The 25,747-nt window shown below is 44.6% G+C and overlaps 2 long non-coding RNA genes across 4 annotated transcripts in view; one reads left to right on the top strand and one right to left on the bottom strand.

Annotated features, from left to right (window-relative positions):
- Positions 1-25,747, top strand: part of LOC132328830 (uncharacterized) — a 69,920-nt gene that overhangs the window by 4,822 nt on the left and 39,351 nt on the right. The window lies entirely within an intron of this gene.
- On the bottom strand, positions 17,038-20,959 carry LOC132328340 (uncharacterized). Its single transcript, XR_009486743.1, has 3 exons — positions 20,779-20,959; positions 19,660-19,806; positions 17,038-17,983 (listed from the first exon to the last, which is right to left on the bottom strand). It is a non-coding gene; the product is annotated as an uncharacterized LOC132328340 (long non-coding RNA).

The raw sequence follows: 25,747 nt of genomic DNA, 5'->3' as shown, positions 1-25,747 counted from the left end.
GCTTTTTTTTTTTTTTTTTTTTTTTTCCTGGTGTTCAGCAGCCACCTAACACTTCCATGGTCTTTAGATAAACCTGTCTCAGCTACATCTTCTCCAAAAAAAAGCAACAGACCTTGCAAAGGCAGCTCCCTTTTTGAAAAGAGGGGTGCAGGGGCCCTTTGAGAGCCTGGTACATCCCGTCTGGACCCGTTTAGGGTGGTGAGGAGGGTGGCAGTGGGTTTTAATAAAAGGTGAAAGAGGCACTCCGCAGGGCTTTTGGATGCCTGTGTGATTTCCTATGAAGGAGGGTGTTAGATAGAAATGGGGTGGAGGAAGAAATCAAAGATAAGTCTTTGCTGGGAAAAGGATGAGGGGTGGTGCTGTGTCAGAGGTGCTTCTCTGAAAGCTTCCAGAAATCAGGGCTGAAGAAGACTACAGTCAGTAGAAACATTAGGGTATCATCTTCCTAAATTCATGTAGGCAGGTGAGGAAAGGTAGGGAAGAGATCTCCAAAAGTTGCCTGTCTATCTTCCTTTATCATAAGAGAAAATATACAGGGAGGCTGGATATTAAAAAGAATTAAAAATAAGGAGGGGATCTTCCATTATGTCTTTTATGCAAGTCCACAAGGTGAAGGCCCTGCAGGTTTGCCCTCCACTGAAGGCAATCTCTAGGCAAAGTACTTCAGGAAATTGTTATAGGGGAGAGCTGAAGTGACTGATGGCACAAGAGATGGCAGACTAATTTGGGAGATAACAGAGATGTGGGAAAAGTCAGATGTGTATCTTAATGCCCACCAACAGGGAGTTAAGTAACCCATGACACTGAAGTACCACGTTGCTGAATGAGGGCTGTCAGTGCTCCTCTGCAGCCCAGGAGCAAATCAAACTCTGATTTCCTGTGCTAGAGGGAAACTTTGGACAGATGGGCAGGAGGGGTGAGAATTGCAGCAATTCCAGCAGTTTTGAAAACCAGGTGACCTAGGAGAATTTGAGAGAGGGCAAATTTCTGAACCTCTAAAAACCTATGTGATTGTTGATTTTCCTTCATACATCTGATTAAAACCTGCTCAAATTGTGTTAGTTCTTACTATTTGTAGTCTGCAGCTTGACTTACAGAAAAAAAAAAGGGAAGAAAAACCCTGAGGAGAAGAGGAACAGACCCAAATCCACAACACATCAAGTGGCCGTGTAATACCACATTGCAAATGGGTTCACCATGGGCTTGCAGATGACTTGATAGTATAGAACGGCCCACAATGCTCCAGTGACTCATTGCATTTGCTATATCTGTTCAAACTCACCATTCTGAGTAAGAGATCTGCCTTCAAAAAATCTCTAATAAATTCTGTTGCTTTGAAATATCCCTGGTGCTTTCAAGAGTATGATGGCATATCTCATCCTCCAAGAACGCCTCAACCCACTCTGTGGGGCTCTGGTAGGACATGCAGGCAGTTCAGCCTCCTTCAAGCCAGATTAAAACACACATTGAGCCAAAAGGGACTTGAGAGGGTTCCCCACAATCCTCCTGAGGTGAGCAAAATAGATGATTTGGGATAGAAACACAGTTGAGGTGTATTTCTCATCTCCTCCTGCTAGCCAAGGGATGGGAGATGCTGCATTTGTTGATTCTGGGCACTGGGCAAGGAGCTGTACAGCAGTCCCATGCCAAAGATGCCCCTGTGCCTTGCACGTGTGAACCACCAATGTCCAGCCTGTTCTCCTCTGGAGCTTCCCACTGCATTGCTTGAGCTTGATTACCTTGGGCTTTGACTTTAGTAGGGTTATATTGGTACAGCCTAGTGCAAACTAAGGTCCTAAAGTCCCTACCTTCCTCTCTGCCTCAGAAATCCATTTACCTGTATTTATTGGATGTACAGCAGCAACTTAGGTGTGTCAATAAAATAACTGCACTGGTAGCATTTGTGGAAAGACCACAAAGTCATGTCAGTCCTACTGTGCATGATGCTACAGATACATGCACAAGAGGTAGGATGCCCTGATCTACAAGATCTTGGCTGTGGAAACAAACTTATTGAAATCACTTTTAAATTTAATGTTTCATTTATTCAATTCAGCCCAGACTTCTTTCTGCCAGCTTGCTTTTTTTCCCAGTGAACTCTTTACCTGCTCAGCTGAATTAATTATCACAGCTTACCACAGGTTCTTGGTTTTTACTAATTACCAAAATTGGCAATTTCCCTCTGATGTCAGTATGGTTTTTACCTGTGGAAGGACTAAATGAGACCCTCAGGATTACAGCGCTCCATAGGTTTTAGGAGAGGGGGCTTTTTATGTTGCTTCAGTGAGGGTGTGTGAGAGGGTTTGATAGAAAACTTTCTAGCTCAGCTCTCTTTGGTTACATTTTCCACGAAAGGTAACAGATGGTCATTGTGACGTGAACGTTATTCCAATATCCACAGAGGAGGAAAAAGGACCAGCGTGATCCAAACTTACAGGTTAGTTTATTTTAAGTTATTTTTTGACGTCAATAGGCAGTGATATATATAGCAAAATATTTTTCCTCCTTACTGCAGGGCCTTTAAAAGGATATCTTTGTTGTCTCGGTTGCCATAGCAGTGACAAATGTGGATATGTATCCATATGCACATATATACACTCGAGGAGGGATTCCCCAACCCTGGGGCTGATTGTGTTGGCTTCTGTGCTTGTATTTCCTCTTCCTTCCGCTGCTTGAGGTGCTCCAAGGCACTAAGACAGCTTGTGAAACGTCCCCAAGTTGGAAAATGAGTATTTTCAGTCAACCATCTTGAAGCGTGGGCCTTATCGTGTTTTGCAGGGCTCTGTTATGTAGTGCTTATCTCTAAAAACAGGTAGCCAAGGCTGGGCAGGGCAGAGCTCCTCCGTGCCAGTGATTGGTGTGTGAAGGAGATGACAGAGATTTGCGGTGTGATGGGGCTCCATAAATAAATTAGGAGGCTATTAGTAGTAAATGCGTTGTTTACTATTTAGATGGTTCACATGTGCCCAGATTGTGCTGAAAGGCCTTTGATGTATTTAGCTCATCCTCACCTTGGAATAGATTTTTATCTCTGTGCTCATGTTTCAAAACTGTTCCTCCCTTTCAGCAACCTACTAACATACTCCAGAGATTTTCCCCCAGTGGTGTCTGTCACTGTTCTTCTCTGCATTTTTCCTTCCCTGGGCTCTGCATCCTGTAAACAGCAGGACTGTGATCCAGACCTGGAATGGTCCCTGTGTGCTGCCCTTGGGAAGTGAAACACTTGCAGAAAGTCTCTTGGTCTCCTTCCGACCAAGTTCAGTTGTCACTTAACTTGAGGCCCCCCTGTGCTGGTGAAGAGAGAGGATTAATACACAACACCATCCCAGAGAGCAGAAATAGGTGAATCTGAAAAACTAACCAGCCTACATTTTTTGGTTTTAAACTCTTGCTTCCTAATGTTTCTATTTCCCCAGTGGTTTTCATACTGGGCCTTTTTCACTTTACCTATCCAAACCTACATTTCTGAATGCCCACAGCCTGCCAAAAATCAGCTTTTCCCTTTTTGCCTGTTTTTGTTGTTACCAACAAGTGAGATGTTGGAATGAGAACTTGGCTGGCCATTGTGTTGATGACAAATGAAAGAGAAGCAAACACAGCTTGCTTGTCTGCAGCTTCAGTGGTTCAGCAGGGCTGGCAGTAGTAAAGACATGTTATTTGTTGATAAAACACACAGCACCACACTCTGAGGAGGAGCTGAGACACTATCTCAGTGCAATCATCTGCCTGTTCTGCCTGTACCTTTGGAAATCCCAGCTTCTTGTGCTGGCTCAGCTGGAAGAAGTCGTAATGGGGCATGGTTCCTGCTGGGTCAGGTCAGGAGGGGCGCTCCAGGAGGGGCTGTGAGCTCCTGACAGGTAGCACAGGGCAAATCCCAACGTGCGGCCGTGATGTGCGCATTCGGTCTGTGTCCATGCAGCTTGTGTCTCCACATCCATCTCTACACAGATATAAACACACACACACAATTCTGTGTGTGTGTCCATGTACACACATGGAAATGCGATGGAAGGAGCGGAGGCACCAAGTGCCCCGGTGTGCAGGGCAGCTAATTGGTGCTCTCTGAGTTTTAATCCCACCTCCACCAGCTCTCTACAAGGTGATCTCACTAACACTGCTTAATCTCCTCCCCTTTGTGTCACTTCCCTGCTGAGGCTGAGAAGTCTTCATGCAGGGAGTGTCCTTCCATGTGTGTATGCTCAGTGCTCAGCATGGGAGGCCTTACCCAGAGATAATTTAGCAAGCTGCTGCTGGAAGGCATTTGAGGATCAACCTTCAATGAGATTTTGGAGCAGATGCAGGACCTGTGCTCTTAGTGGTGTGGTGGCTCCTGGAGTTAAGGATCCTGAGAGCAAAACAGGGAAGAAAAAGGTCTCATACTTTGTTTGTAAAAGTCCTGCCTCTGGCACAGCAGAGGTTTAGCCCCTGTAAAGAAAAAGGGTGCTAGTGTCACACCCTGATGTTCTTTTGGTGCTTTGGGCTATGCTGGTCATAAAGGACCCTGTGACTGCATGCAGTGCAGTACTGCTTGCAAAATGGTGCTTGCATGCCAGGCTGCAAAGCCAAGGCATTGCCAGAAAGCTCAGCAGCCCTCTGAGGTCAGGGATAAACCCTTGCCTTACTCAAGCAGTCATGACCAATGCATGCTGGGGCAGAGGTGCACCTCAGGGCAAACCCCTCATATTTCTTGCTCTTCTTGTGCAATACCTTTGCATTGTCACTGCTGAACAGTGACTCCCTGGGTTGTAGTCCCTTTGGGGCTGGATTTTGGGGTGCTTCTGGTGGGTGACTGGGGTGGATTGTCCTTCACAGTGTGTGTATGTCCCAGGAAGGGGTGGTAGAAGCTGGCACAGTGTTTAACAGAGGTCTGTGGGAAGGGGTGCTGGAATGCAGCATGTATCAAATTCTCATAATTACGGTGGTAGCTAGAACAGTAGGAGACAGACTTGGACCATAAAGCTGGCAGCCTGAATAGCCAAGAGGCGCAGGATGGCAAGGAATGTGGAACCATGGAGGGGAAACGTGACTTTCCAAGGTTACACAGTGGGGTGGTGGGATAGCCATGAAGAGTGGCCTGACTCCTAGGCTGCTATCTTAGCAACATGACCACATTCTCCTCAGTAATAGGAGCCATGCTGAACTTTTGCCAAGAATCATCTTTGTTCTGCTTTGAATGGTCACCATTTTTGAGGGTTTTTGTGGGGGAAAGGGAGTTAAACAGTAAGTAAACCCATTCTTTTCTACTTCTAGAGGTATTAAAATCAGTAGTGTTGGAAACCAGGAGTATTATTGGCTTTCTTCATTGCCCCAAACCTTCTGGGAGGCAGAAAACCTTCACCTCTGCTAGTGTTTCTTCTAAGGCTGATGTCTTTGCTTTGAAGCATCCCAGCTGCTGGGTGCTTCTACAAGACATCTTTTTGCTTTTTGGTTTGCTTACTAGAGTCAGTGCTGGAAAATGGGACTATAACAAACCTGGCTCCTCACCAGTTTAAAAAGTTGCTTTGTAAATCAAGGTCCTCCAATAGGCAGCAGTCAGAAGTCTCCATCCATCCATCCATCCATCCATCCATCCATCCATCCATCCATCCATCCATCCATCCATCCATCCAATTTTACTGACTTGATAATAACAACCTCTACCTTGAAAATAAAGCATCAGACCCTCAATTACTTTCACATGAGGATAAATAGATTGGTATGGAGTTTATGGGTGTTAGGGACACTGGTCCAGGCTCTGAACAACAGAGCCCATTTAATTTCAAGAGCTGAATCTCCACAAAATGTTCACAATAAAGCCCCAAACTAGGTGCAATAAACCTAACACCAGCCAAGTTTGCTAACCCAAGCTGAATTGTAGGGAAGCCCAGGGCCAGGTTTCCAGTCAGCTTTGAAGCCACAGTTTTAAAGAGGTTCCTGATCAGGATTTTGATCTTCTCACAGGCTGTGCTTCAAGCAATTTTCACCAGCCAGGATTTGAGCTCACTGCTGCCAAATCCCAAACTCGCTTAGGATGGAGCATTGGCAGTGTCCAGAGGCGAGTTTTAGCCATTCCTAGCACGCAGTTTGGTGTAGGACTGGTGCCCCAGGGAAGGTGCTCTCAGTCCAGCCAGCAGCGTGGGCAGGGCTGAGTGGCAGGCAGCTTCCCCTATAGATTGTAATGGTTTCATTTTCACTGGGTTTCAGCACTTGGCATTTTGGGCTGAATTTCACGCCAAGTTTTAAAATCCAAGAGGCCCACAGGCCTTGTGGACATGCAAAACCACCAATGTAATGAAAATTGGTTTAAAATTGATTTAGTTAAAAAGAAAAAGGAAAAAGAAAAAAATAATTCAAGCCACCATGTGGAAACATTTAGAAGAGTCAGTTATGAAGTTTAACCAAATGGAAGTGAATGCCTTTGAATGTGTCCATACAAAGCACTGGCACTGGCAAAAGGAAATCTATTTATCATGAATTTTAATTAAACCAGTTGAGCTCTTTTTTAATAAGAAGTATTGAGTAAAATTTAGCAAAATACCAGTACTCCTTCTTAGACTTTCAGAAATGCATCAGTCTTGCAGTCATCTTTGTAAACATAATTTTTTGGGGGGGTGGGCATTGGTATTTCAGTCCAGGTCCTTGAATATATTTACTAAAATGCCCAAGCACCACTGATTTCTAAGAGGACCTAATGCCCCTGAGGATCTTGGCTTGCAGACCTCATACTGTTTAATCTGAGAAGTTTCTGTCCTTCTTGGTCAGCTGAAAAACTGTAACTGGACTGCAGGATCCTAAATGACTTAGGCACAGTAGCAGTTTATTCTTCTTTAAGGTTTTGAGGCTATGAAGAACTGTAATCAAAACACATAAAGCAGGGGGATGCATTGTAATCCCGAGGTTTCCAGCCTCTCATGGGCTTGTGGAAATCATCTCCAGGCTTAGCACTTAGTGGTCCTTGCTTTAAGTCAAACCGGTTTGGTCAAGGCATAAGGTTGGGTGAATATTTTTATTTTGGGCTGTTTCTGTGCAGGCTGGGTAATTTCCCATTGAATAAAAAGCACTCAGCAGTCCCTGTACTAGGTTTCAACACAGCAAAGAGCCAACTTCAAGTTTCCAGGTAGGTTGTCCTGACAGCGTCATGGAAGAGATTTGTGGCTGACGTTGCTGAGCTCTCACAGCAGCACCAGTTGTCTTTGTCTCTCACTTGTTTTGTTCTGTGCATTGTGGTTTCCCGTTGGGTTTTTTCTCTTGCTGGGGTTGTCCTGCAAACCCTACCTGCAGTGCCACAAGTGCAGGATACTTTTGCTCCCTGTCTTTCCCTTCAGCATATGCTCATGTGCACAGCTCGGCACATAAACACAGCAGTCTCAGAAGGGATGTGATCAAAAGGTTTTAGAAGGGCTCTGCATGTTATGAAATGTTTTGAGGCTCAGAGCCCAAAGAGGGAACTCCATCATGAATTCCCTGTATATAACTAATTTGGGAAAAGGGATTAAAATGGGACAGAGCCTCTTGCTTTTTCTCCCCCCTCCTTGATGGCCCCTTTCAGAAAATTAGGGGGCCCCTCTCCAAGGAGAAACTGTTGAAAATTGCACACTGCTTTCCCTTCCCCTTCCTCCTGAACATAGCCAGAACAGCAATATACATTTCTGAGGTTTGGCAGCAGCATCTGAAAGCATGTTTTTTTGCCAGAGAGGACTGGCTGATGGGGGCCAAAGTGCATGTGGGTTGGGGGGACACTTGGGGAAGCAAAAGGAAGGCACCTGTACCCTCTCTTCCTGCCGCTGCTACTGCAGATCTAGTTCCCACCATTTCCCAATTGGTACCTGAAGATCATGTTTATTCTCTGGATTGTATCATTGGCTGCTGGAATGAGACCCATCAGGCGAGATTTGTGCCTGAACTTCAGTTTCATAACAAAAGCAGAGACAGTTGTTCTTGCGACAGACCTCTCCTGGACTGAACAAAAACATGTACGACCCATGTGCGGTCCATACAACTGAGGAATATGTTAGCTAAGCTAGTCCAGAGCTAGTGATGGTCCTGTTTTATGTTAAGCTTTCCTCTGCTGTAGCATCACTGCCTTCCTCCTGCCAGCCCCATCTCCATGCTGCCTGATGCAGCACCAGCCCCAGCAGCTTGCTGAAAGCCCCCTTGGTCTGCTTTGTTTCTGGTTGCTGAGATGTCTAGACTGGTATCTGGTGCTACAGCACACACTCATGTTTTTAGCACCATGCTGAAGTCTAATGATGTCATCTCTTATGGCTCAGAGGAAGAAATTTCCATTTCATTTCAGAATTTTTATGGAAGGATTTGAAAAGTTTGGAAGGGGGGAGTGTGGAAATTTTGATGCCCAATGAATCTGAAACTCGAAATGTTTTCATGGCTCACAAGCTCAAAAGCCCTTCCCTCACTTCCTCCTCTGCACCTTTATTTTCTTTAAAAGGAAAAGGGAGAGGAAAACCAGAAGAGGACAATAAAAGAGTTTTTCTCCCCTCCTGAGCAGCACTTTTGAAATACCATAAATGAAATATTCTCTGAGCATTTTGTTAGCATTAAAAAAGGATTATTTAGTTAGAAAGAAGCCTTTCTTTGACAAGTCCAGACTATTTCCAAATCATTTATGGACATAAACCTGTCTTTTGTTGTGCATGTTTGATGTGGAGGTTCTAGGGCATGCCCAAAGCCCATGCAGCAGCAATATGAGCTTACGAATGTTTCCTTATTGTCTGTCATCATAATCAAGAGAATAAATATGTACATTTAGCTCGCCACCTTCCTCAGCTTGGGATGGGAGGAGGCATTCTTGCTCCAGTGATCTATTGTCACGTGGTTAAACTCTGCTAAACTTCCTCTGCCAGCCCACAGCAGAAGGGTGGATGGAGCTGTTCCTGCTGGCCCCGAAGTTCAAGCCCCCATCAGAGGAGCTGCAGCCATCAGCGTGGGAGAGGAGAGAGGGGCTGCTGTTATTCGTGTTTGTACATGGCTGGGTTCCACTCTGGCAGACGGGAGAGACTGAAGTCTGAAAGCCATGGGCTGATAAGTGGTTTTTGAGAGATAAGATATGAAAGACTCTGTAATTCTGGAAGAGAGTGTTGAGTAGTTTATATGTGTAAGTCCAGATGTTCAATAGAAGGAGCTGTTCCAACCCTTCAGCTGAGAATGTCTGCTTGCACGTGTATGGTTGGATGTGCTCATGGCAATGGCCAAGCAATGTGGTCCCCAGGAGCAGCAAATGGAGCGCTGAGCTCCCTGTGGAACTCAGGGAAACCACAGGGTTAACGTCCTCAGGTAGTGTCCCATTTTGCTTTGACAGATGTATTCCACTGAGAAGATGAGGCTGCTTTCTGATCACAGGAGCTGCACACCTCTTGGTCTCAGGGGCTGTCTTCCTGGTCCCATGGGACACTAATTTACTACTGGCCCATTAAATGCTACCTACATGTGGGTGGTGTGGATGCCTGAGTCTTCCAGAACACAGAGAGGCTCAGTCAGACTCCCTAATTTCTCCCCTGAGTAATGAGTAAGGTGTAAAGTAGCTCACCACTCACATCTGATGGAGCTAAGGTGATAGTGGCCACTGCAAGGCAGGAAGAGGGTTTGTCCCTGCCTCTGGTGTCAGGCTTTGGAGCACAATTCTGGAATTTGGGTATATAACCTGCTTACCAGCAAAGCTGTGTGAGTATTCCTCTTCCAGAAAGTGCTTTTCTTGCAGAGGGAAGGCTTGTGTCCAGAGCAGCTGGACCACTTAACTGCTCTTGAATGTGAATCATAGCTGAAGGAGGGCTGCATTTAACTAGAAGCATATCTTATCAGCAGCCCATGTCTCAAACATGCAGTCACAGGGTAAAGGCTGTTTGAGTCAGAGAGAGATTCAGGGCCAGGTTCCCAGGATCTGTCAATTGGGGATAGCTTCCCTAAAATGGATATAGCTGTATTGATTTAAATAGGGTGGGAATTTAGCCCTGAATACTCTGCAAGTAAATGAACTGTCGTTGGCCATGATTTTTCCAAGGAGGCACATCGTTTTTTATCGTGAGCAAGATCGTTGCAGACAGGGAAACAGATAAGCAGCTGGATTTTCCTTTGGGCTGTGACTTTAGGAATAGATGTGTTGGTTCATCTAACTGGCTTGCTTAGTTGGTGTTTGTATAGAAACAGAAAACATCCCTACTTAATGAAGCCTCTTCAGAACCAAACTCCTGTAATTTATCTGTTTGTCTCTAAGAGGAAATTTTATGTGGGGCCCTTGGACATTTTGATTGGTAGGCATCATCAGGTTGTTCATGTGTGCTCAAGGGCAGGTAACCATTCACCTGGAGGATCTAAGTGAGGTGTTGGGGATCCTTATCTTCTCTGCAGGGCTGCATATCCCCCAAGGAGACCTTTCCAAGTTTTGCCTGCTGCTTGCACACACAGCCTGCTGACTCTGCTGTCCCCAGTGGTGACCCTGACAGGGCGTGTGGTGGGTAGTGGGGGGTGATGGCCTCTTGAGCATGCACTGTGTGTTGAACACTCACATGCCATGGAGTGGCTATTCTTGGCCTCTGGGGATGCCCTGCTGAGAGCCAAGCAAAGCATGGTAGGCTCATGTGGGAAAGAGATGCCTGCAGGAGTCAAGGCAGGGATGGTTAAAATGGATGGGGAAAGACCCTTGGCCTGGGAGTGACCTGGCTGCTGGAGCATGAGCAGCTCGTGGTGCTGTGTCATTGTGTCCCTGTACAGCAATACTCTACCTACCTCCTAAAATCCCCCTCGCCTGCCAGAGGCCTTCAGGCACCACCAGCTGCTCCTGCAAGCTGGAGCCAGAGGAGCATGACCACAGCACTCTTCTGTTCCACATTACAGCCCGGGATCCACCTCTGCTGCCATTAGCGTGCATTCCTCTCTCTGATTCACAGTGGCATCTCTCTCTGCCTCTTATTCATTACCCAAACATCTTGGCGAGCAGCGGCCTGTTAGTGGCTTTGGTCACTTGGCACAGGCATTGGAATCTCATGGTAAACCCAGAGACACTTTATGGAGGTGTAATATCTTGGTTTTGGTTCCCATTGCATTTTTGTAGCTCAGAGGCCAAAAACACATCAAAGAAGTGGATCTGGCAGTGAGCACCAACCCTAAATTCATTACACTCCAATTAGGCTGTTAAGAAGAGATAAAAGAAGCAGCAAAACTGAATGTCCTCCTCAATTTCTGTTTGCTGAGGTTACTTCTCTCTTTTGTGGTCTGGGTCCCTGGGTATCTCAGTCCTCTAGGACCAGTGGTGGTGTGTGCTTAGGGGCAGCTGAGGCATCCTTCTCATTAAAGCCATGATTGGATCAAAGTGCTTTAGACAGTCCCCAAGGAAGAGTGGAAGATTCTTCTTCTTGTGCCTCCCTTTGGGATGAACAGCTTTTTCACTATTTCACCTCCTTGTCCTGGTCCCCTCCTTCTCTCTGCAGTTTGTGATGGATGTGGATTCCTTGCTGCAAAGCATGAAGGCCAAGGCTTTGGGCAGCTGAGGCAATGGGCATTGTCTCTTGCAGCATCCTTTGCTCGGATGAAGTGTCTACAGCTGTCTCTTGGTCAGGGTCATTCCTCTGAGGACAGGAACAAAGCAGCAATTACTAAGATATGGATATCAAGAAAGAAAATCAGTAGCTTGGTTGCAGCTTGGGGATTTGGGTGATGAAATATTGCATTCCAGTGTCCCCTCTCAATGGTTTATTGAATTGGCAGATCTCTTTAAATTGTGTACCACTGCTTCTTCCCATGGCACTAAGTAGAGGATCAAAAAGGACTTGAGTGGCAGCATCCATGGCAAAAGCTGCCCTTGCTGTTAGCTCCTGGCAGAAGAAATTGCAACTAATCTTTTTTATATTTACCAATATTTCATTTATGATCTAGATGCCTAAATAATGGTAAAGACTTCTAGAGAGAATCAAAAGGGTTTTACAAACAAACAAAATCGAATGTTTTAACAAACATTGATTTTTGCTGTTGGAAGTAGTGGCAGTTTTCCCCCACATCTTGAAATGTGAAACCTCCCGATAGTAAGACAGAAAAATTAGGATTTCCAAAAACATTCAGGAGTGATTTGTTCAGTTCAGAAAACCTGATAAAACCTGTGAAAATTTCTTGACAGCTTTATGGATAACACCGACTCTATCCTCAAATGGATCTGGCTTTGATGGATGAAGAATATTTCTGTTTGTTAACATGAGCTAAAAGTGCCTTTTCATAAAAAGTGGAAAACATCACAGTAGGGCCATGGTGTCTCTGTGGGACCATCTGGGACATCCAGAACTTGACTAGGACAGGGGGGTAAGGTCATCAGTGGTCCTCAAGAAACTCCTGCATGTAAATGATGCATCCAGATGAATCTCTCTTAACTAGAGGGTGTGTGACTGTGCCTCAGCTCCCTGATTTTTCTTCAGGGCACCATCTTCTCCTGCACATGTCCTGGTGGTCATGGGAAGGAAACCTGTGCACATGAGTAGTCTTCAATCATATCCTCTCTCCTGGATGTCTCTCGTGGCAATGACCTCAGGCGACAGCATGGCATGAGTCTGCCATGCAGTTTAGATATGGCCCCAAAACACCAGTCTCTGAGTCCAGGGACAGTCTGTTCTTTCTGTTCTTACTGTGTGACAAAAAGGTAACAGATCCACTGCATGAAGCACATTGGGTAACAGTTCCCTCAATGGCTGGGACAACTGTCAGTTTGTCAGATCTTATTAAGCAAAGTAAATTAACAATCCTTCTCTCCTTTTCTTTCTCATCCCTTCCTTTACTGTAGCCTTGATGACAAAAGCTGACTTTGCCTTCACTGGCAGAAAACGGGGTGCTAAGTAGCAGGTAAAACAGAATTAAAGTTCTAATTCCAGAGAAGTCACAGGAATTGTATTTTTTGCTTCATTTTCCAGATCAAGAAAATGCTGTCTTTGGGCTGGCCTGCTAGCTCATCTGAAAATGTGTAAACAATCCTGTCTTTCCAAGACATTTCCTTGGTCTCAACCACAGTATTTTGTTTTCATTAATCTTAGCTGATGCTCTTTATTCCCAGTAAGATCTCCTTCTGGCTGGAGACCACAGGCAGAGGGACCACAGATGCCAGCAGGCATACAGGTGATCCTTCTCTCTGCAGACACAACCAGCTCTTTCCTCTGCACCACAAGAGGCTTGTAGAGAACCCTGGGTTAGGCCCTGGTCACCAAGAAGTGGGGAAACCTGTGCCCCCAAATAATAGAAAGCAGTTGATGTCTTGTGGGGAGCCAGCACCAGCAGTTTCCTCTTAGCTGTCTGACAGGGGAGGAAAAGGCTGCAGGAAGCCAAGAAGCCTCAAAGAGATCCTCAGCAAAGCTCGAAAGGGATTTCCTAAGCTCACTGCAAAGCCACAGGGGAGGACAACTGTTCAGATGCTTTTGATTCAGCACACTGTGGTCCAAATCCTACTCCCTACATGTGCTTTTTCCAGGGGAGCACTGAGCTTCTCCGCAGTGTGTAGAGCCTACCCTGCCAGGACTGGCCTCTGTGGTAGCATCAAGGATGGAGGAAGGAGGCTTTGGGGTACCTTTCTCCTCGCTGGGGAGGGAGCAGGGTGAAGAAATGGGATTGAACACTTCCTTGGATGGCCTGTGGTATGGCAAGTATCTCAGGCAGGACAGGAGCTGCTGACTACCTGATAAAAGGGAGAGGAGGGAGAAAACTTACTGTTCCTCTTTGTGCCTAGGACCACATGATGAGCTAAATCCAAAGGCACATTTTTCTCCCTCGTGCCCTGATCTTTGCTGTGCAGGGAAAGGACAGCTGCTGTGAACAGGCACTAGAATATGTTCTGGGTGCATGGGGGCCCTGGACCCTCATGTGGGCAGGGGCATTTCCCCATCATTCAATTTGTTACTGGCTCTCTGAAAGTCTGCAAGACAGGAAAGAATTTCTCTCTTCCACCCCATGGTCTTTTTGTCTTTGAAGCTTTCAGCTTTGTTGTTGTTGTTGTTTGTAAAACTGGTCTCTGAAGGATCTCCCCTCTGCATTCACACACATGATCAATAAAGACTTCCAGAAGAAATTTGAGTTTGGCTGGAAATTGCATTCAAGACTTCTCCCTGTGGAGGAAGATGAAAAGATTCTTACAGAAGGTTTTCACCTCTTCTGCCAGGAACTGTAGTTCTTTGGATTCACTTGAGTGACCCATCAACTTCCCGTACTCAGTCTGCATCACCATTTTCCAGCTAACAAGCATCTAGTGCAATCTGTGTCACCATTTTTCAGCTAACAGGCATCCAGAGCTCCAAGAAAGAGTTGTCAGCTGGGTTGCAGCAATGTCAGGAACTAAGGACAACCCCTTTTTTGGTAAGGCATTTCGAAATCTGTGCCTCACATGTTGATAGAAGTTTCCAGATAGGCCCCCGAGGCAGCTCTTCTTCCGCTGCCCGTGCCCACAGTTGGGGAAGGAGGTACCAGGGCATCTCCTGCCCTGACAGCAGCAGCCAGTTTTAGCCTCAGCAATGAAATCATTAAGCAGGTGGAAGCCTTGCTTCTTCCCATTTGTAATGTCTATGCTAGAATATTTCATTAATGAAATCACTGATGTTTATTACCTACTAAATGATCTCTCTCTCCAACAATCTCTGAGGGTTATTACCACAAAGACTTGCACAACAGATGTTAAAAGCCATCACTTTAAATCAACATATACTTTTATTAAAAACAAAACCAAATGTTTTTTTTTTTTTTTCTGATCCCTGCATTCCAGTCACTAAAGCTGAGATAATCTTCTGGAGAAGCTAATGGATATTCTTAATATCTGGATTGAATTTATAAAGAGCTAGGAGAGAACAAACAGGAGAGCAGAGACAACCTTCAGCAGCAGCAGCAGCAATGAAGACAATCTGTTGTGCTTTGCTAGCAGAGCTCTATTTGTGCCAGCCATTTCATCCATTCAGGATGATGCACAAGATGAAGTTGGGTATTTGTAATTATGCCTTGCACTTTTTTTTTCCTGACTCAGGATCCCAGATTTAAAGAGTTAAGCAACTGTAATGTCAAGAGTGTGTATTTGTTGTCAGCCATTTTTCATTCTTTGTGGTTTGCTACAGAAATCTAGACAGGCTGTTGTTTGTGGTCAGTTTAATGCAATTTGAAACTTTTGTGAAGGTGACTAAAGGTCTGACATCTTCAGTCGAAGCTTATTTTTTCCCCCTGCTCATGAATGGAGCCAAGTCTAAGCAAGAACAGCCTAGGTTCAAATCTTTCTAATGTACTGGTTACTGCTGAGGATGGATTTGCTTAACTGCAGGAGTGACACAAGGAGCAGATGAAAAGCTTTGGAACCTGATTGCATTGAGTGGATGTTGTCACTGGTGAGCTCTAAAAACCAGCAATACCTCACAAAATTGAAACAACTGCACTTTACAGTGCCAGTGGTGTTGTATAATCCATGCTAGTGTGAATGGTGATACAAGATAAGCAGGGCACCATGAATGATGGTCCAGGTGTGGCCTTGCTTTCCAATTTCCACAAAAAGAAGGTTTCCAGTTGGGACTTATTTATGTAGGGGACTTTCTCAAAGCTTTCAAAAGATCGCCCGCAAATTGACGTGTTTCCAGTTGATATAAACTCAGAAATCAATTCTAGCATGTAGACTTCAGTGGAAATTTTTGTAATAAAACCCATCTTGTGACATTTCATCAGGTACTGGAGAAGAACTTTCTCCAAGAGACTATTTTCCTGATGCTTTCTTTTCCCTCACTTTGGGTAATTTTGTTTTAAGACCTGCCGTGAGTCATGTCCATCGTAGTGGATTAGGAATGGTGCCTTTGGCATGTTTCAGAGTACTCGGTTTGGAAATAACGTTATGGTTTCTGCAAACAGTGTAAACTGAAGATGTGCAGAGAGCTCATTCCTAGAGCTTCAGAGTGCCCCAAGGGATGGCAGGGCTGGCAAACATGCCTCCCTGATTTCAAAACAGAGGGGAGGCAATCTAAACCAAGGGTGCTCTTCCCACCACTCTATGCATCCATAATCGTCTCCCAGTCTGACTGCCCACCATTTGCAATAGCCATCCAGTCTGCCTCTCAAGGACCTCCTTCATCGTCCTCACCTTTCTTAGATTAAATAGGAAGTGGCAAACACTGTTTCTCTCTTTTTGTCCTCTTTTCTTTTCTTCCCCCCCTCCCTTTCCCTTCTCCATTCCTTAGCAGAGCCTGATGTCACTCTTTCAGCAGAGATGTGGGAGGTTCGCGCTGGGATTTTCCTCGCTGGGATAACGCACAGTGTTTACTGTCTGTTGGCTTTCCGGTGGTCTCCTGGCCTCCAGCAATGGGAGTCACGAGGTCCTTTCCCCCCCGTCCCATGGTCTGTGGTATCTTGTTTTCTGAGCGCTGGAATCTTTGTCCCCGTTACGTAGCCCCAAACCTGACCTTGTCGGAGACCACACACGGGTGTCTCTGGATGAGAGGGGAATGTATGGAATGTTTTTCAATGAGCAGTTTATGAAATTCCTTTCCTATATGTTTCAGAAATTCTTTAAGTTAAAGAGCACAAACATTTCTCCAAGGAAACTAGAGTTCGCAGGAGCTCAAATGCAGGCACTTGTTTTTAAAAACATTCTTTATTAAGAAGGGGGGAAAAAAGGAGGGGGTGAAAGAGAAAAGAGAAAATGTAAACAAGAAAGCTTAATTCCCTGCTCTGTAATGCACAGGCAGGAATAACAGCACAGTGGGGCTGCACTCCTCTGAGGCCTGGGAGCAGGCTGTGTCCTCCCACCAAGTGATAGAGCTGAACCGACCCTGTGTGTGCCAGAGAGTGCAAGGGGTGAGACCCACAGAGCCTCATCCTGACCCACAAAATGTGGGGAAAGAGGAAACAGGCCAATGCTGATTGTGGAGGTGCCTGAGATAGGCAGAGGAAATGCTGAGGACAAGGGATGCCTTAAATCCAGAAGACTCTCTTGAAGAGAAAGCATATGGCTTTTAGGCATGTTTTCCTCAGACAGTGTTTTATATATTCACGCATTGAAAATAGCAAAATCAGGTATTTATACAAAACTTGACAGAGGAAACCAGGGCCAAGATCTTTCTTTCTCTTTTTTTTTTCCTTTTTTTTTTTTTTTTTTTTTTTTTTTTTTTTTTTTTTTTTGCCTGCAGCTGAAGTGCAGGGGGAAGAAGAGGGAGGGCTCTGGCCAGGGCACCTTCTGCAGTGCAGGGCTGAGTCCTCACGAGCTGAGGGAAACCAGCTCTGCCTTGGGTGTGTGCTCCAAGCACTGAGCTATTGTATGATAAGGTGGTACCACCTCTTCCTCTGTTTGTGTTTTGGAAGAAAGTGGAGTTGCCGTTGCATGTTTGAAGGGCCCTGGCTTTGGTGGCCATGCTCCAGGAGATCCTGGGGAAGTAGGGATGAAGGTGAAGAAAGGACATGGGCATGGAACTGCATGTCAAAGCTAAGGTGCTTTCAGGCATTCTCCAAAGCAGAATTACTAATTTTGAAAACTCAGTGGTTTCCAGGGACTGAGGAGGACCTTTGTCTGGGCCTCACATACCTCAGTCCCACTTTAAGTACCTAGGTCCCTTTTTGGATCTGGGCCTAATCTGCTAATTCAAATCCAGCTTGCATGCGTCAGAACTGTAAGCCAATATAGAGTTGGCAGGAAATGGCTTTCCTATCCTGTGAACATTTTCAGGATTTTTTTTTAACCGAACCTGGGTTTAAAAATTGGGCCAACAGCCAGAATTTTGAAAATTTTTGCAAAATGAAAACCCAAGTTCTGAATCCTTTTCCTCTAACATCAGCTGAAACATTTGATTTCAATATTGACTTCTGCTTTGTGTTTTGTTCTTTTATTACCAGTGGTTTAATTTTAAAAACAAAAGTGGAATTTAAAACTGGAGGGAGTTGGTTGAACTCTCTCGCCCCATCAAAAGTCTTGGGTTTGACAGATTGGCATGTTCTGATCTGAAAGGCACTTCATCAGAAACAACCGTAGGCCGATGAGCTGCAGCTGTTGGCATCCAATGGCAGTGGTCTGTAATAAATGAGGATGTCAGCGTAGTACAACAGATGAAAAACATAACAGCTGGTGTACACTGGCTATCTCAGCAGAGGCACCATCTCATAGACACAGAAGATGATTTTCCTTCTTATGAGGCATAGTTTCTTATCTCCTGGTTGAGGAACATGTGCTGTGACTTGTAGTATCACTGTGTGGATCATGGCGTGATGGACAAGGTTTGGATCTGGGACATTTCACCACTGTATGCCATTTATGCAACAGATCCTTAACCGTATCTTTTAGCAATTTTCAGTATGGCTAGGACTTCTCCTGCTGTATATACATTTGAATTTTACTTTCTGTGCCTTCTTTTATGTTACCCTCTATGCCTGGCGCCAGTACTTCCCCCCTTGGTTCTGATCCAAAGACCATTGGAATCAACCTAAGTCCTTCCAGCAGCTTCAGTGGGCTTTGGAGCAAATCCTTTGCATGCTAAAGAACCTTTGTCTCACCTTTCAGAATCACAGAGCATTCTGAGTTGGAAGGGACCCACACGGATCACTGAGTCCAACTCTTAAGTGAATGGCCCATATGGGGATCGAACCTACAACCTTGGCATTATTAACACCATGCTCTCACCAACCCAGCTAATCTCAGGAATTTCCTGGAAAATACACTTCTTTCACAAAGCTTTTAAGCACAGCTGATCCCGTGTAACTTTTGCATTACTTTGCAATAGACATTCATCCACTAAACTGTATGTGGGTCAGCTGGAGGAAAACCAGGATTCACTGATCAGGGTTGCTCTGTATTTGCTCTTTCAGAGCCCACAGGCAAGAAAATAGGTTGTTTATTAGTACTGAGGATGAGTTTAAAAGTGTGATAAGTGCCATCTAGAAACATGCGTCATAGCTCTTTCACTGTCATATAATATTGTTGAAGAGATTTGCAGTTTCTTTCCCCATGATATTGAGAGGCTTTTGGAACCAGAGTATGGAAATGTAATGAAAATGTGTGGGTGTGGGGTGGCTCACTTCAGTGTCTTCTTGATTCCAGTGGCCAATAAATTAGAAATATATTGCAGTTTAAAAAATCCTGTGTGCAGTGAAAGCCAGAAAGGTGTCAGATCTGTAGTCTTCCATCATACCAGGTGTTGTCTTTCCTTGGAGGACAGTGAATGCTGTTGGCTTGCCATACAGCAGTTCTTATCTGTCCCTGTATGACATTGTGCAAGCAGACCTGTTCAGGCTGTGCTGACAGAGTTATCCACCATGCTTTTTTCATTATTCTCCACCCTTGGCTATTCTTAATCCCAGACACTCACTTTGCCTGCCATTTTTTTTCCCCCTCTCCTGCTCTCTGTCCCTTCTGTCTCTATATTGAGTGCTGATCCTACAATGATGTTAACTGACCCAGACCTGCCTTTTGGGTAGCACAGATGACATGCAAACACGAAACAATTGTCCTTGCCCTGAAAAGACTAGACAGCTGGAGAAGATGCATCAGATTCAGAAAGGTGCTTGTTCAGGACTGAATGTCAGGTTGAAGAGAGAAGCCCAACCCAGTGAAATGCTCACATTCTCTTACTGTTACCCAGGTGATGGCTCACCTTACCATGGTCAGTAGAAATATGAATCAAAAGGATTCTTACGCCTGGGGCCTGCACCTTCATGGTGTGTTGAGCAGACATAGGAAGATGATATTCCTACCTTGAGTAGCTGGTGATCTCCTCAGGTGAGCCACAGACAGCGGTGTGGGGAGCAGAGCAGCCCCCAAGAGCAGGAAAGAGCAGGCAGCTGTCGGTGGCGTTATGGATGGGCAGGGTTAACTGTCCCTTCAATGGGAATTGTGGGCATCTGTTGAGGAAGAAGAGGTCAAGGGAAGGTGTGGAGAAAGATAGATAGATAGTTATTCAGAGTTTCCATAAGAAAGAGAGCATCTAGGAGGACTTTTAAGAATGGGAGGAGGCCATGGAGAGGGTAAGGAGCCTGACCAATTGTATGGAAGTAATGGAAGGGGCAGAGAACAGAGATTCGCACTGTCTGGCACCCTGCTGAGTTTGAGTTCCAAGACCAAAGCAGAACATCCTGGAATTATTGAAATAAAGTATAGTGACTGATATAACTAGATTTGCTGGCTTGAAAAATATTTGGAGGTTTAGAAATTCTCTCTTCTACATGGCAGGAAGGGGGGGAGGGGGAAGGAGTGGGTGGGGGTTGGAAGGGGTGTGAAGAGAAATCAGAGATACTCGAAAAAACCCACAACCTACTGATCTCACAGAATAACATCATTTTTGAGGGTGACAGAAATCTTTGTTCTCACTGAACTCCTACCATACAAAAGTTAAGCTTGTGGACATTGCAAGAGCAGAAAAGGCAATTGAAAAAGCCCTGTCCAGACTTGCCTCTCCTCTCCATCCTAATTTGCTTTCAGATCTAGCCAGTTTTATCCTCAGTACACCCTATGTCACTGCAGTGGGTTTTTTGCTGTGCAATGAAGTTGTTAACCTGAAGAACAGTGACTTCCATCCAGTTGTCTCTGCAGTTTTCCAAACCAAAAAAAGAACAAACAGAATGAGACCATCAGCCTATCGAAGAGAAGTGAACACGACTTCACTTTTAAAGCCATCTGTCAAACAGCTGGCTTCAGAAGGAAAATTTACCAAGCAGGAGTGTGGAGGAACTCATGATTATTGTTTTGTTTTTTCCCCTTCCTTTCATCTGGCTAGGATTAAGTATTTTGTTTTTCTCTTCTACATGCATCAACATGCCACCATGGGACTATATTACTTCATACACAGATGAACAAAAGTAAGAAAAAAGAGTTACCAGGGCTTATATGGAACATCAGCTGGGTTGAGGTAGAAACTGCTCAGGGCTGAAGCAGAGGTGTGAGAAGCACAGCATTGGCTCCTAGGCAGGGGAGTGAAGTCAGCAGCTTTCTCTGCATGTTGGGGGAGAATGTGAAATTTCAGGTCATTCCAGCAGCACGGGGGTGAGTTTAGAGAAGTGTTAGAGAATACGGAAGGGAAATTTTGCTAGCTGATTCAAGGTTGGCTTATTACAAAATCATGGGAATCAGGGCTAGAAAAGAAAACATGTTCTATTAAGTCATTCTATCCGGTCCCTGCAACCAACCAGTGTACACTTCCTCCCATGGGCTTTCCAGGCAAGGTTAGCCCTTAGAGAATAATGAGTGATCATTGCTAAAGGACAAAAGGAAATTGGCTTCTGGATTTCTTCCCCCTCACTCCCCTGGAAAGATATCCTTTCCTCTTTCTGATTCACATCTCCTCTGCTCTTCCCACCCTGCTGAGAGCCCTCAGACAGATGTCTTCTCCCATCTCAAAAATAAAGGTCAAGGAATACTAGTATCAGAAAAAACAAAGATTTAGGAGGTGACTTAAAAGATGGATGGTCAGAGAAGTTCTTAATCCCTTAAGAGAGATGTCTCTTTCTTTTCCTATTCTAAAGAAAGCTCCTTCCTGCCCTCCTACCTGCCTTTGCAAACACTTAGCAAAGAGGATGATTTACCAGTTGTTATCTAACTTGGAGCTGTCGGTTTCCTGAGGACGAAGGCCCAGTGCACAATACAACAACAAGGTCTTACATTTAACTGCAAAGTCCCTTGACACTGCAGCATTCCAGCACAGCAGGCTGGAAAATGTGTTGCAGCTCTGTATAAATTGAAAGGGGGGGGAAGAAGGGGAAAAAAAAAAAAGAAGAAGAAACATAATGAATTAAATATGGAAATGAATAATACACCCAAGTATAATCTTGCCTGTGTCATCTTGGTATTCAATTCCATTTATTTTATGTTGTCCCTGCATGATCGACTTGCACAGATTTATGTGTAGTGAATGTGAAACTGTTTTGTTGAGATTATACAAAATAAAGCTGGAGGCTCAGCCATGGAGGGAGAGAATAGGAAGGGTTTGTAGGGCTTGGAGGGGCTTAAGAAGCAGCCCAAGAACAGAGGGAAGCATGTAACACTGGCGTTTGTTGCTGGGGTAATTGAAAGATGCACCAACTGCAATTGAAATAAATGCCTTTAGGTTTTGCTAGACCACTGGCTCAAACAAAGGAGAGATCCCATCCATCAGAGCTGCTTTTTCAGGCTGACATTATTTTAGTGTTTATGAGGATATCTAAATCACAAAATGAAGTTTGAGGTTTTCAGAGGAATGTAGAGCTTCTGTGGTGCAGAAGACTGAGCTTGGAGTAATGGAGCTGTCCACCCTCATCCTCCATATGTGACTTTTATTGCTTTGACATAAAGATGTGCAGCTTGATTTTTCTCCTCTTCTTAATATCCCATTATTTCTAGTGTAGGCTTCTTTTTCTGTGATCCCTAGGTGAGAACAGACTGTGGTGAGTCTCTGTATTTTTCCTCTCAGGTATAGTTAGGTTGCAAAATGTTTTAATAGGAGCTGCTGTGGAGTGAATGTTTTATGAAATATATTGATCCAAGAACAGGTTAACTTTAGCTGATGAGTTACCATGCATCAGCTGCTCTGCAGTAACTGTCCAAGCACATGCTTTTAAACCTAAGCACTCCCATGTAATCATGTGTGCCAAAGTGCTAAAATGTCAGTTTGTGTTTGACAAACTCCAAATGTTTTGTGATTTCATTACATGTCTAGTATTAACTACCCGCACAGTGAGGAAATCGTATCCTGCTTCACAGATGCATTTGTTTAACATTAGCCTGAATTCTCTCTCAATCTTTTTGTGTCTACTGGTGAAAGACTTGAAAAGTCTGTAAGGCCTCTTTCCATGCAAAAGTACCCACATATAAAAATCTCAAGCCACATTTTGACTAGCTGCAGCAGATTAAAGGCTTATACTCATAGCATTGCGAGACTTGTTTTCTCTTGCAAGGTCATTTTTGTGACTTGAACACTGAGGTGTCCATATCCTTCCTGCACTGGGGATGCCAAGACTGAAGATATAATTCTTCTGAGTTTAAAGTGGCCAGCTCAGGGACAAAACCACTTCTCTGTTTCTACTTGGTAAAGCCTTTTTTTTACACCTGAGTATCATATTAGTCACCAAACACTGTACTGAGATCTCATGCTGAGGTGGTTAATTTTGATGTTCTTTATGCACAGATTTGCAAGACAGATTTTTCACCCTAAACACAGGGCCTTGTGACCCTTCAAACTTCAGTCAGATTTTCCTGCTGGAGGTGCCATCTTTTCTTCATTGACCATAGAGGAAGCCTATGGTCTTACTTTAAAAGCTTTTAGTGGAAGGAGATGGGTGGAGTTGAATCTCAGCTTTTATTGCCAGGTGTGATAAGTTTCATTTGCCTCTAGTAAAATGCACATATTGCATTGTGATAATTTAAGCAGGTACTTCTTGTTCCCCTCTCCCCAGTTCAGCCTGTTCCCTTTCTTCTTTACTATCTCAGTAATTTGTATACTACCTGCAAATCCCACTGTCAGAGATTTTGTGTCATCTAGGTTATAACTGAAAATACTGAACTTTATTGAACTAATAACCAATTTTCGAAAGCATCTTGCTAATAATGGTCCTATTTACAATAATGCTTCCCAGTTAATAACAATATGTTGAAAGCTGTCACTGCAACACATGTTGGTAGGTCCAGTGCATGCCTTACTATTTCCATACGCTGCAAAGTATTTGTGTCTTAACTAAGGTCTCATGAGATATCAAATTACACGCCTTGGAGCAAAACAAATATTCTCTGCTATTGCAATTGACTTTACCAAGATAAACCTTTGTTCAAAGAAAGGTGACAGTCTGTGTTTCTCATGAGTACCAGTGCATTTTCACACCTCTGTAGGTCTGTTTCTAAGAGACATTGAATTTGCTGGCAGATGGGGTTTAGCAAAAGTCCCATGGCAAACCTCTGGAACTCAAATTTACTGCCTTTATTCCCTCAGGACATGTTGGCATTCATGTCCTGTTGTTGTTGGCCAACATCTCCTCAGTTGTCCATATCTTGCATTTCAAAGAATGTGACCCTTTCTTTGAGGAGGTATCCTATTTCCTTGAAATCAAAGACTGTTCCTCTCTCAAGGTCTTGAAAAGTTCAGCCCACACTTCAGATACTTGTGTGATCTACCACAATTCCCAAAGCTGAGGGATTTTCTTATTTACTTCCAGATACTCAGTGCAGGATGTGTTGGCAGAGGACAACCTAGGAGGGCAGCTTGCACCCACTAATCAGTGCTGGATGTATTTTACCTCATGTAGAGCCATTACCATTCTTCAAATTGATGTACAGGCAATAAGGAGTTATCTATGTGTCATTTGTCAGATGTTGCTCTTGGAGTCCATCTTCCCAGGGTTTGCCTGCCTCTCTCTGTCATGTTTAATTCTTCTTGCTAAGGGCTCTGGGACAGGAACCTGTGATTATTTTTTTCCTCATTGTAATTGTAAAGGCCCATAAAGTTGCAGACCTCCTCTAGTACTGAGTAAATAATAAACAATGCTAATTCTTTTCACTCAAAACTCAGTCTGCAGATTCTTAAGAGGGAGAATAGTGTCAATGCAATCGCAAAAGTGCACATCATCACCAGATGGAAATCAATACATGGCATCACTGTGAGAGTCCACATGGTAGCATTTGTCAGTAATTCTCTTCAGTCTGTCAACACAGTACTCCATCACACAAACAGGAGGAGCATGTTGTGGGTTTATGCATTTGAACCTCTCTGGGGACACCACTAATATAAAAAGCATTGCCACCAGAGGCTTCTTCTGCAATTAATGAAAGGAAATACATTTTCCTTCATTCTCTCCTTGAGCTTGTGGGGGCTCGGACTCACAGGGCACAGCTGTACTCTTCTTTTGTGGACAGCAGCACTGCAAGAGTTACTGGCAGCTGTGATAAGACTTCTGTAGGCTGAGCTAGGACCAGACTCTTGGTTCCTGTTGGCAACATCTATAAAAAACTTTCATACAAAGCCTGCAAGTCCAGGCACTGGAGCAATGGGGTGATGTTGCCCAAGCACAGGACCTCCAGGCCTTGCATGGTGCTCCTGTGCTACTCTCCTTGGAGAAGAAATAACTGCAACAAGCGGTGGCCCATTTGGTCACGGCAAGGGCACAAGTGCTCAGCCAGCCATGGGCACGCAGCGATGGAGAGACGTTCTGGCAGCCCACAACTCACTAGTCAACCATCTTTCTCCACTGGTCTCCAGTGGGAGCTCTCCACAAGGTGGCAATGTAACACCACGCATCCCGCCATTTCCGCTGGCACGTGACGCCCGGTTGGAGTTTCCCTCATCCCAAGAGTGGTGCCCTTGGTTCTGTGCACCCGTTGCGGGCATGAAGGCAAGCCCAGCTCAGATGGAGGTGAGTACAGTGGTCTTTCTGCCACGGTTCTCTGCCATGTCTTCAGGGACAGAGAGCCAAGTCCAGCTTTGTGGCTTTGACGCTACTTGTTGGCCATGGAAAAGACCAGGCATGAGCCTATGGAGTCACCAGGCTTGGAGAACTATGGTCATGCTCTTTGGGAAAATGGCAGACTTTTGAGAGACCAAATCTGGTATCTTTGTCTTACTAAATTGTACTTAATTGAAAAAGTAATCCTGCTGCAATATGTAGGATGTCTGTGAAGCACAAGATGACCCTTGACATGAATGAGCAAGCCAAAAAATGTCTGTCCTAGCTTATACCTGCTTCCCATTAGTTTAAAAGGAGCCAGGAAACATGCTAGCTGAAAATGAGATGTGATCATTATTAGGTCGCTTAAATCTAGCAGGAGTAACCAAAGAAATACAAATGATAGATACATAATACTAGCTCCCTTCTACACCACAGGCCA

This window comes from Haemorhous mexicanus, chromosome 6 (genome assembly GCF_027477595.1).
Source record: "Haemorhous mexicanus isolate bHaeMex1 chromosome 6, bHaeMex1.pri, whole genome shotgun sequence".
NCBI lineage: Eukaryota > Metazoa > Chordata > Aves > Passeriformes > Fringillidae > Haemorhous > Haemorhous mexicanus.
The sequence above is the reverse complement of the archived record's forward strand: the minus strand, read 5'-3'. Positions and strand labels throughout refer to the sequence as shown.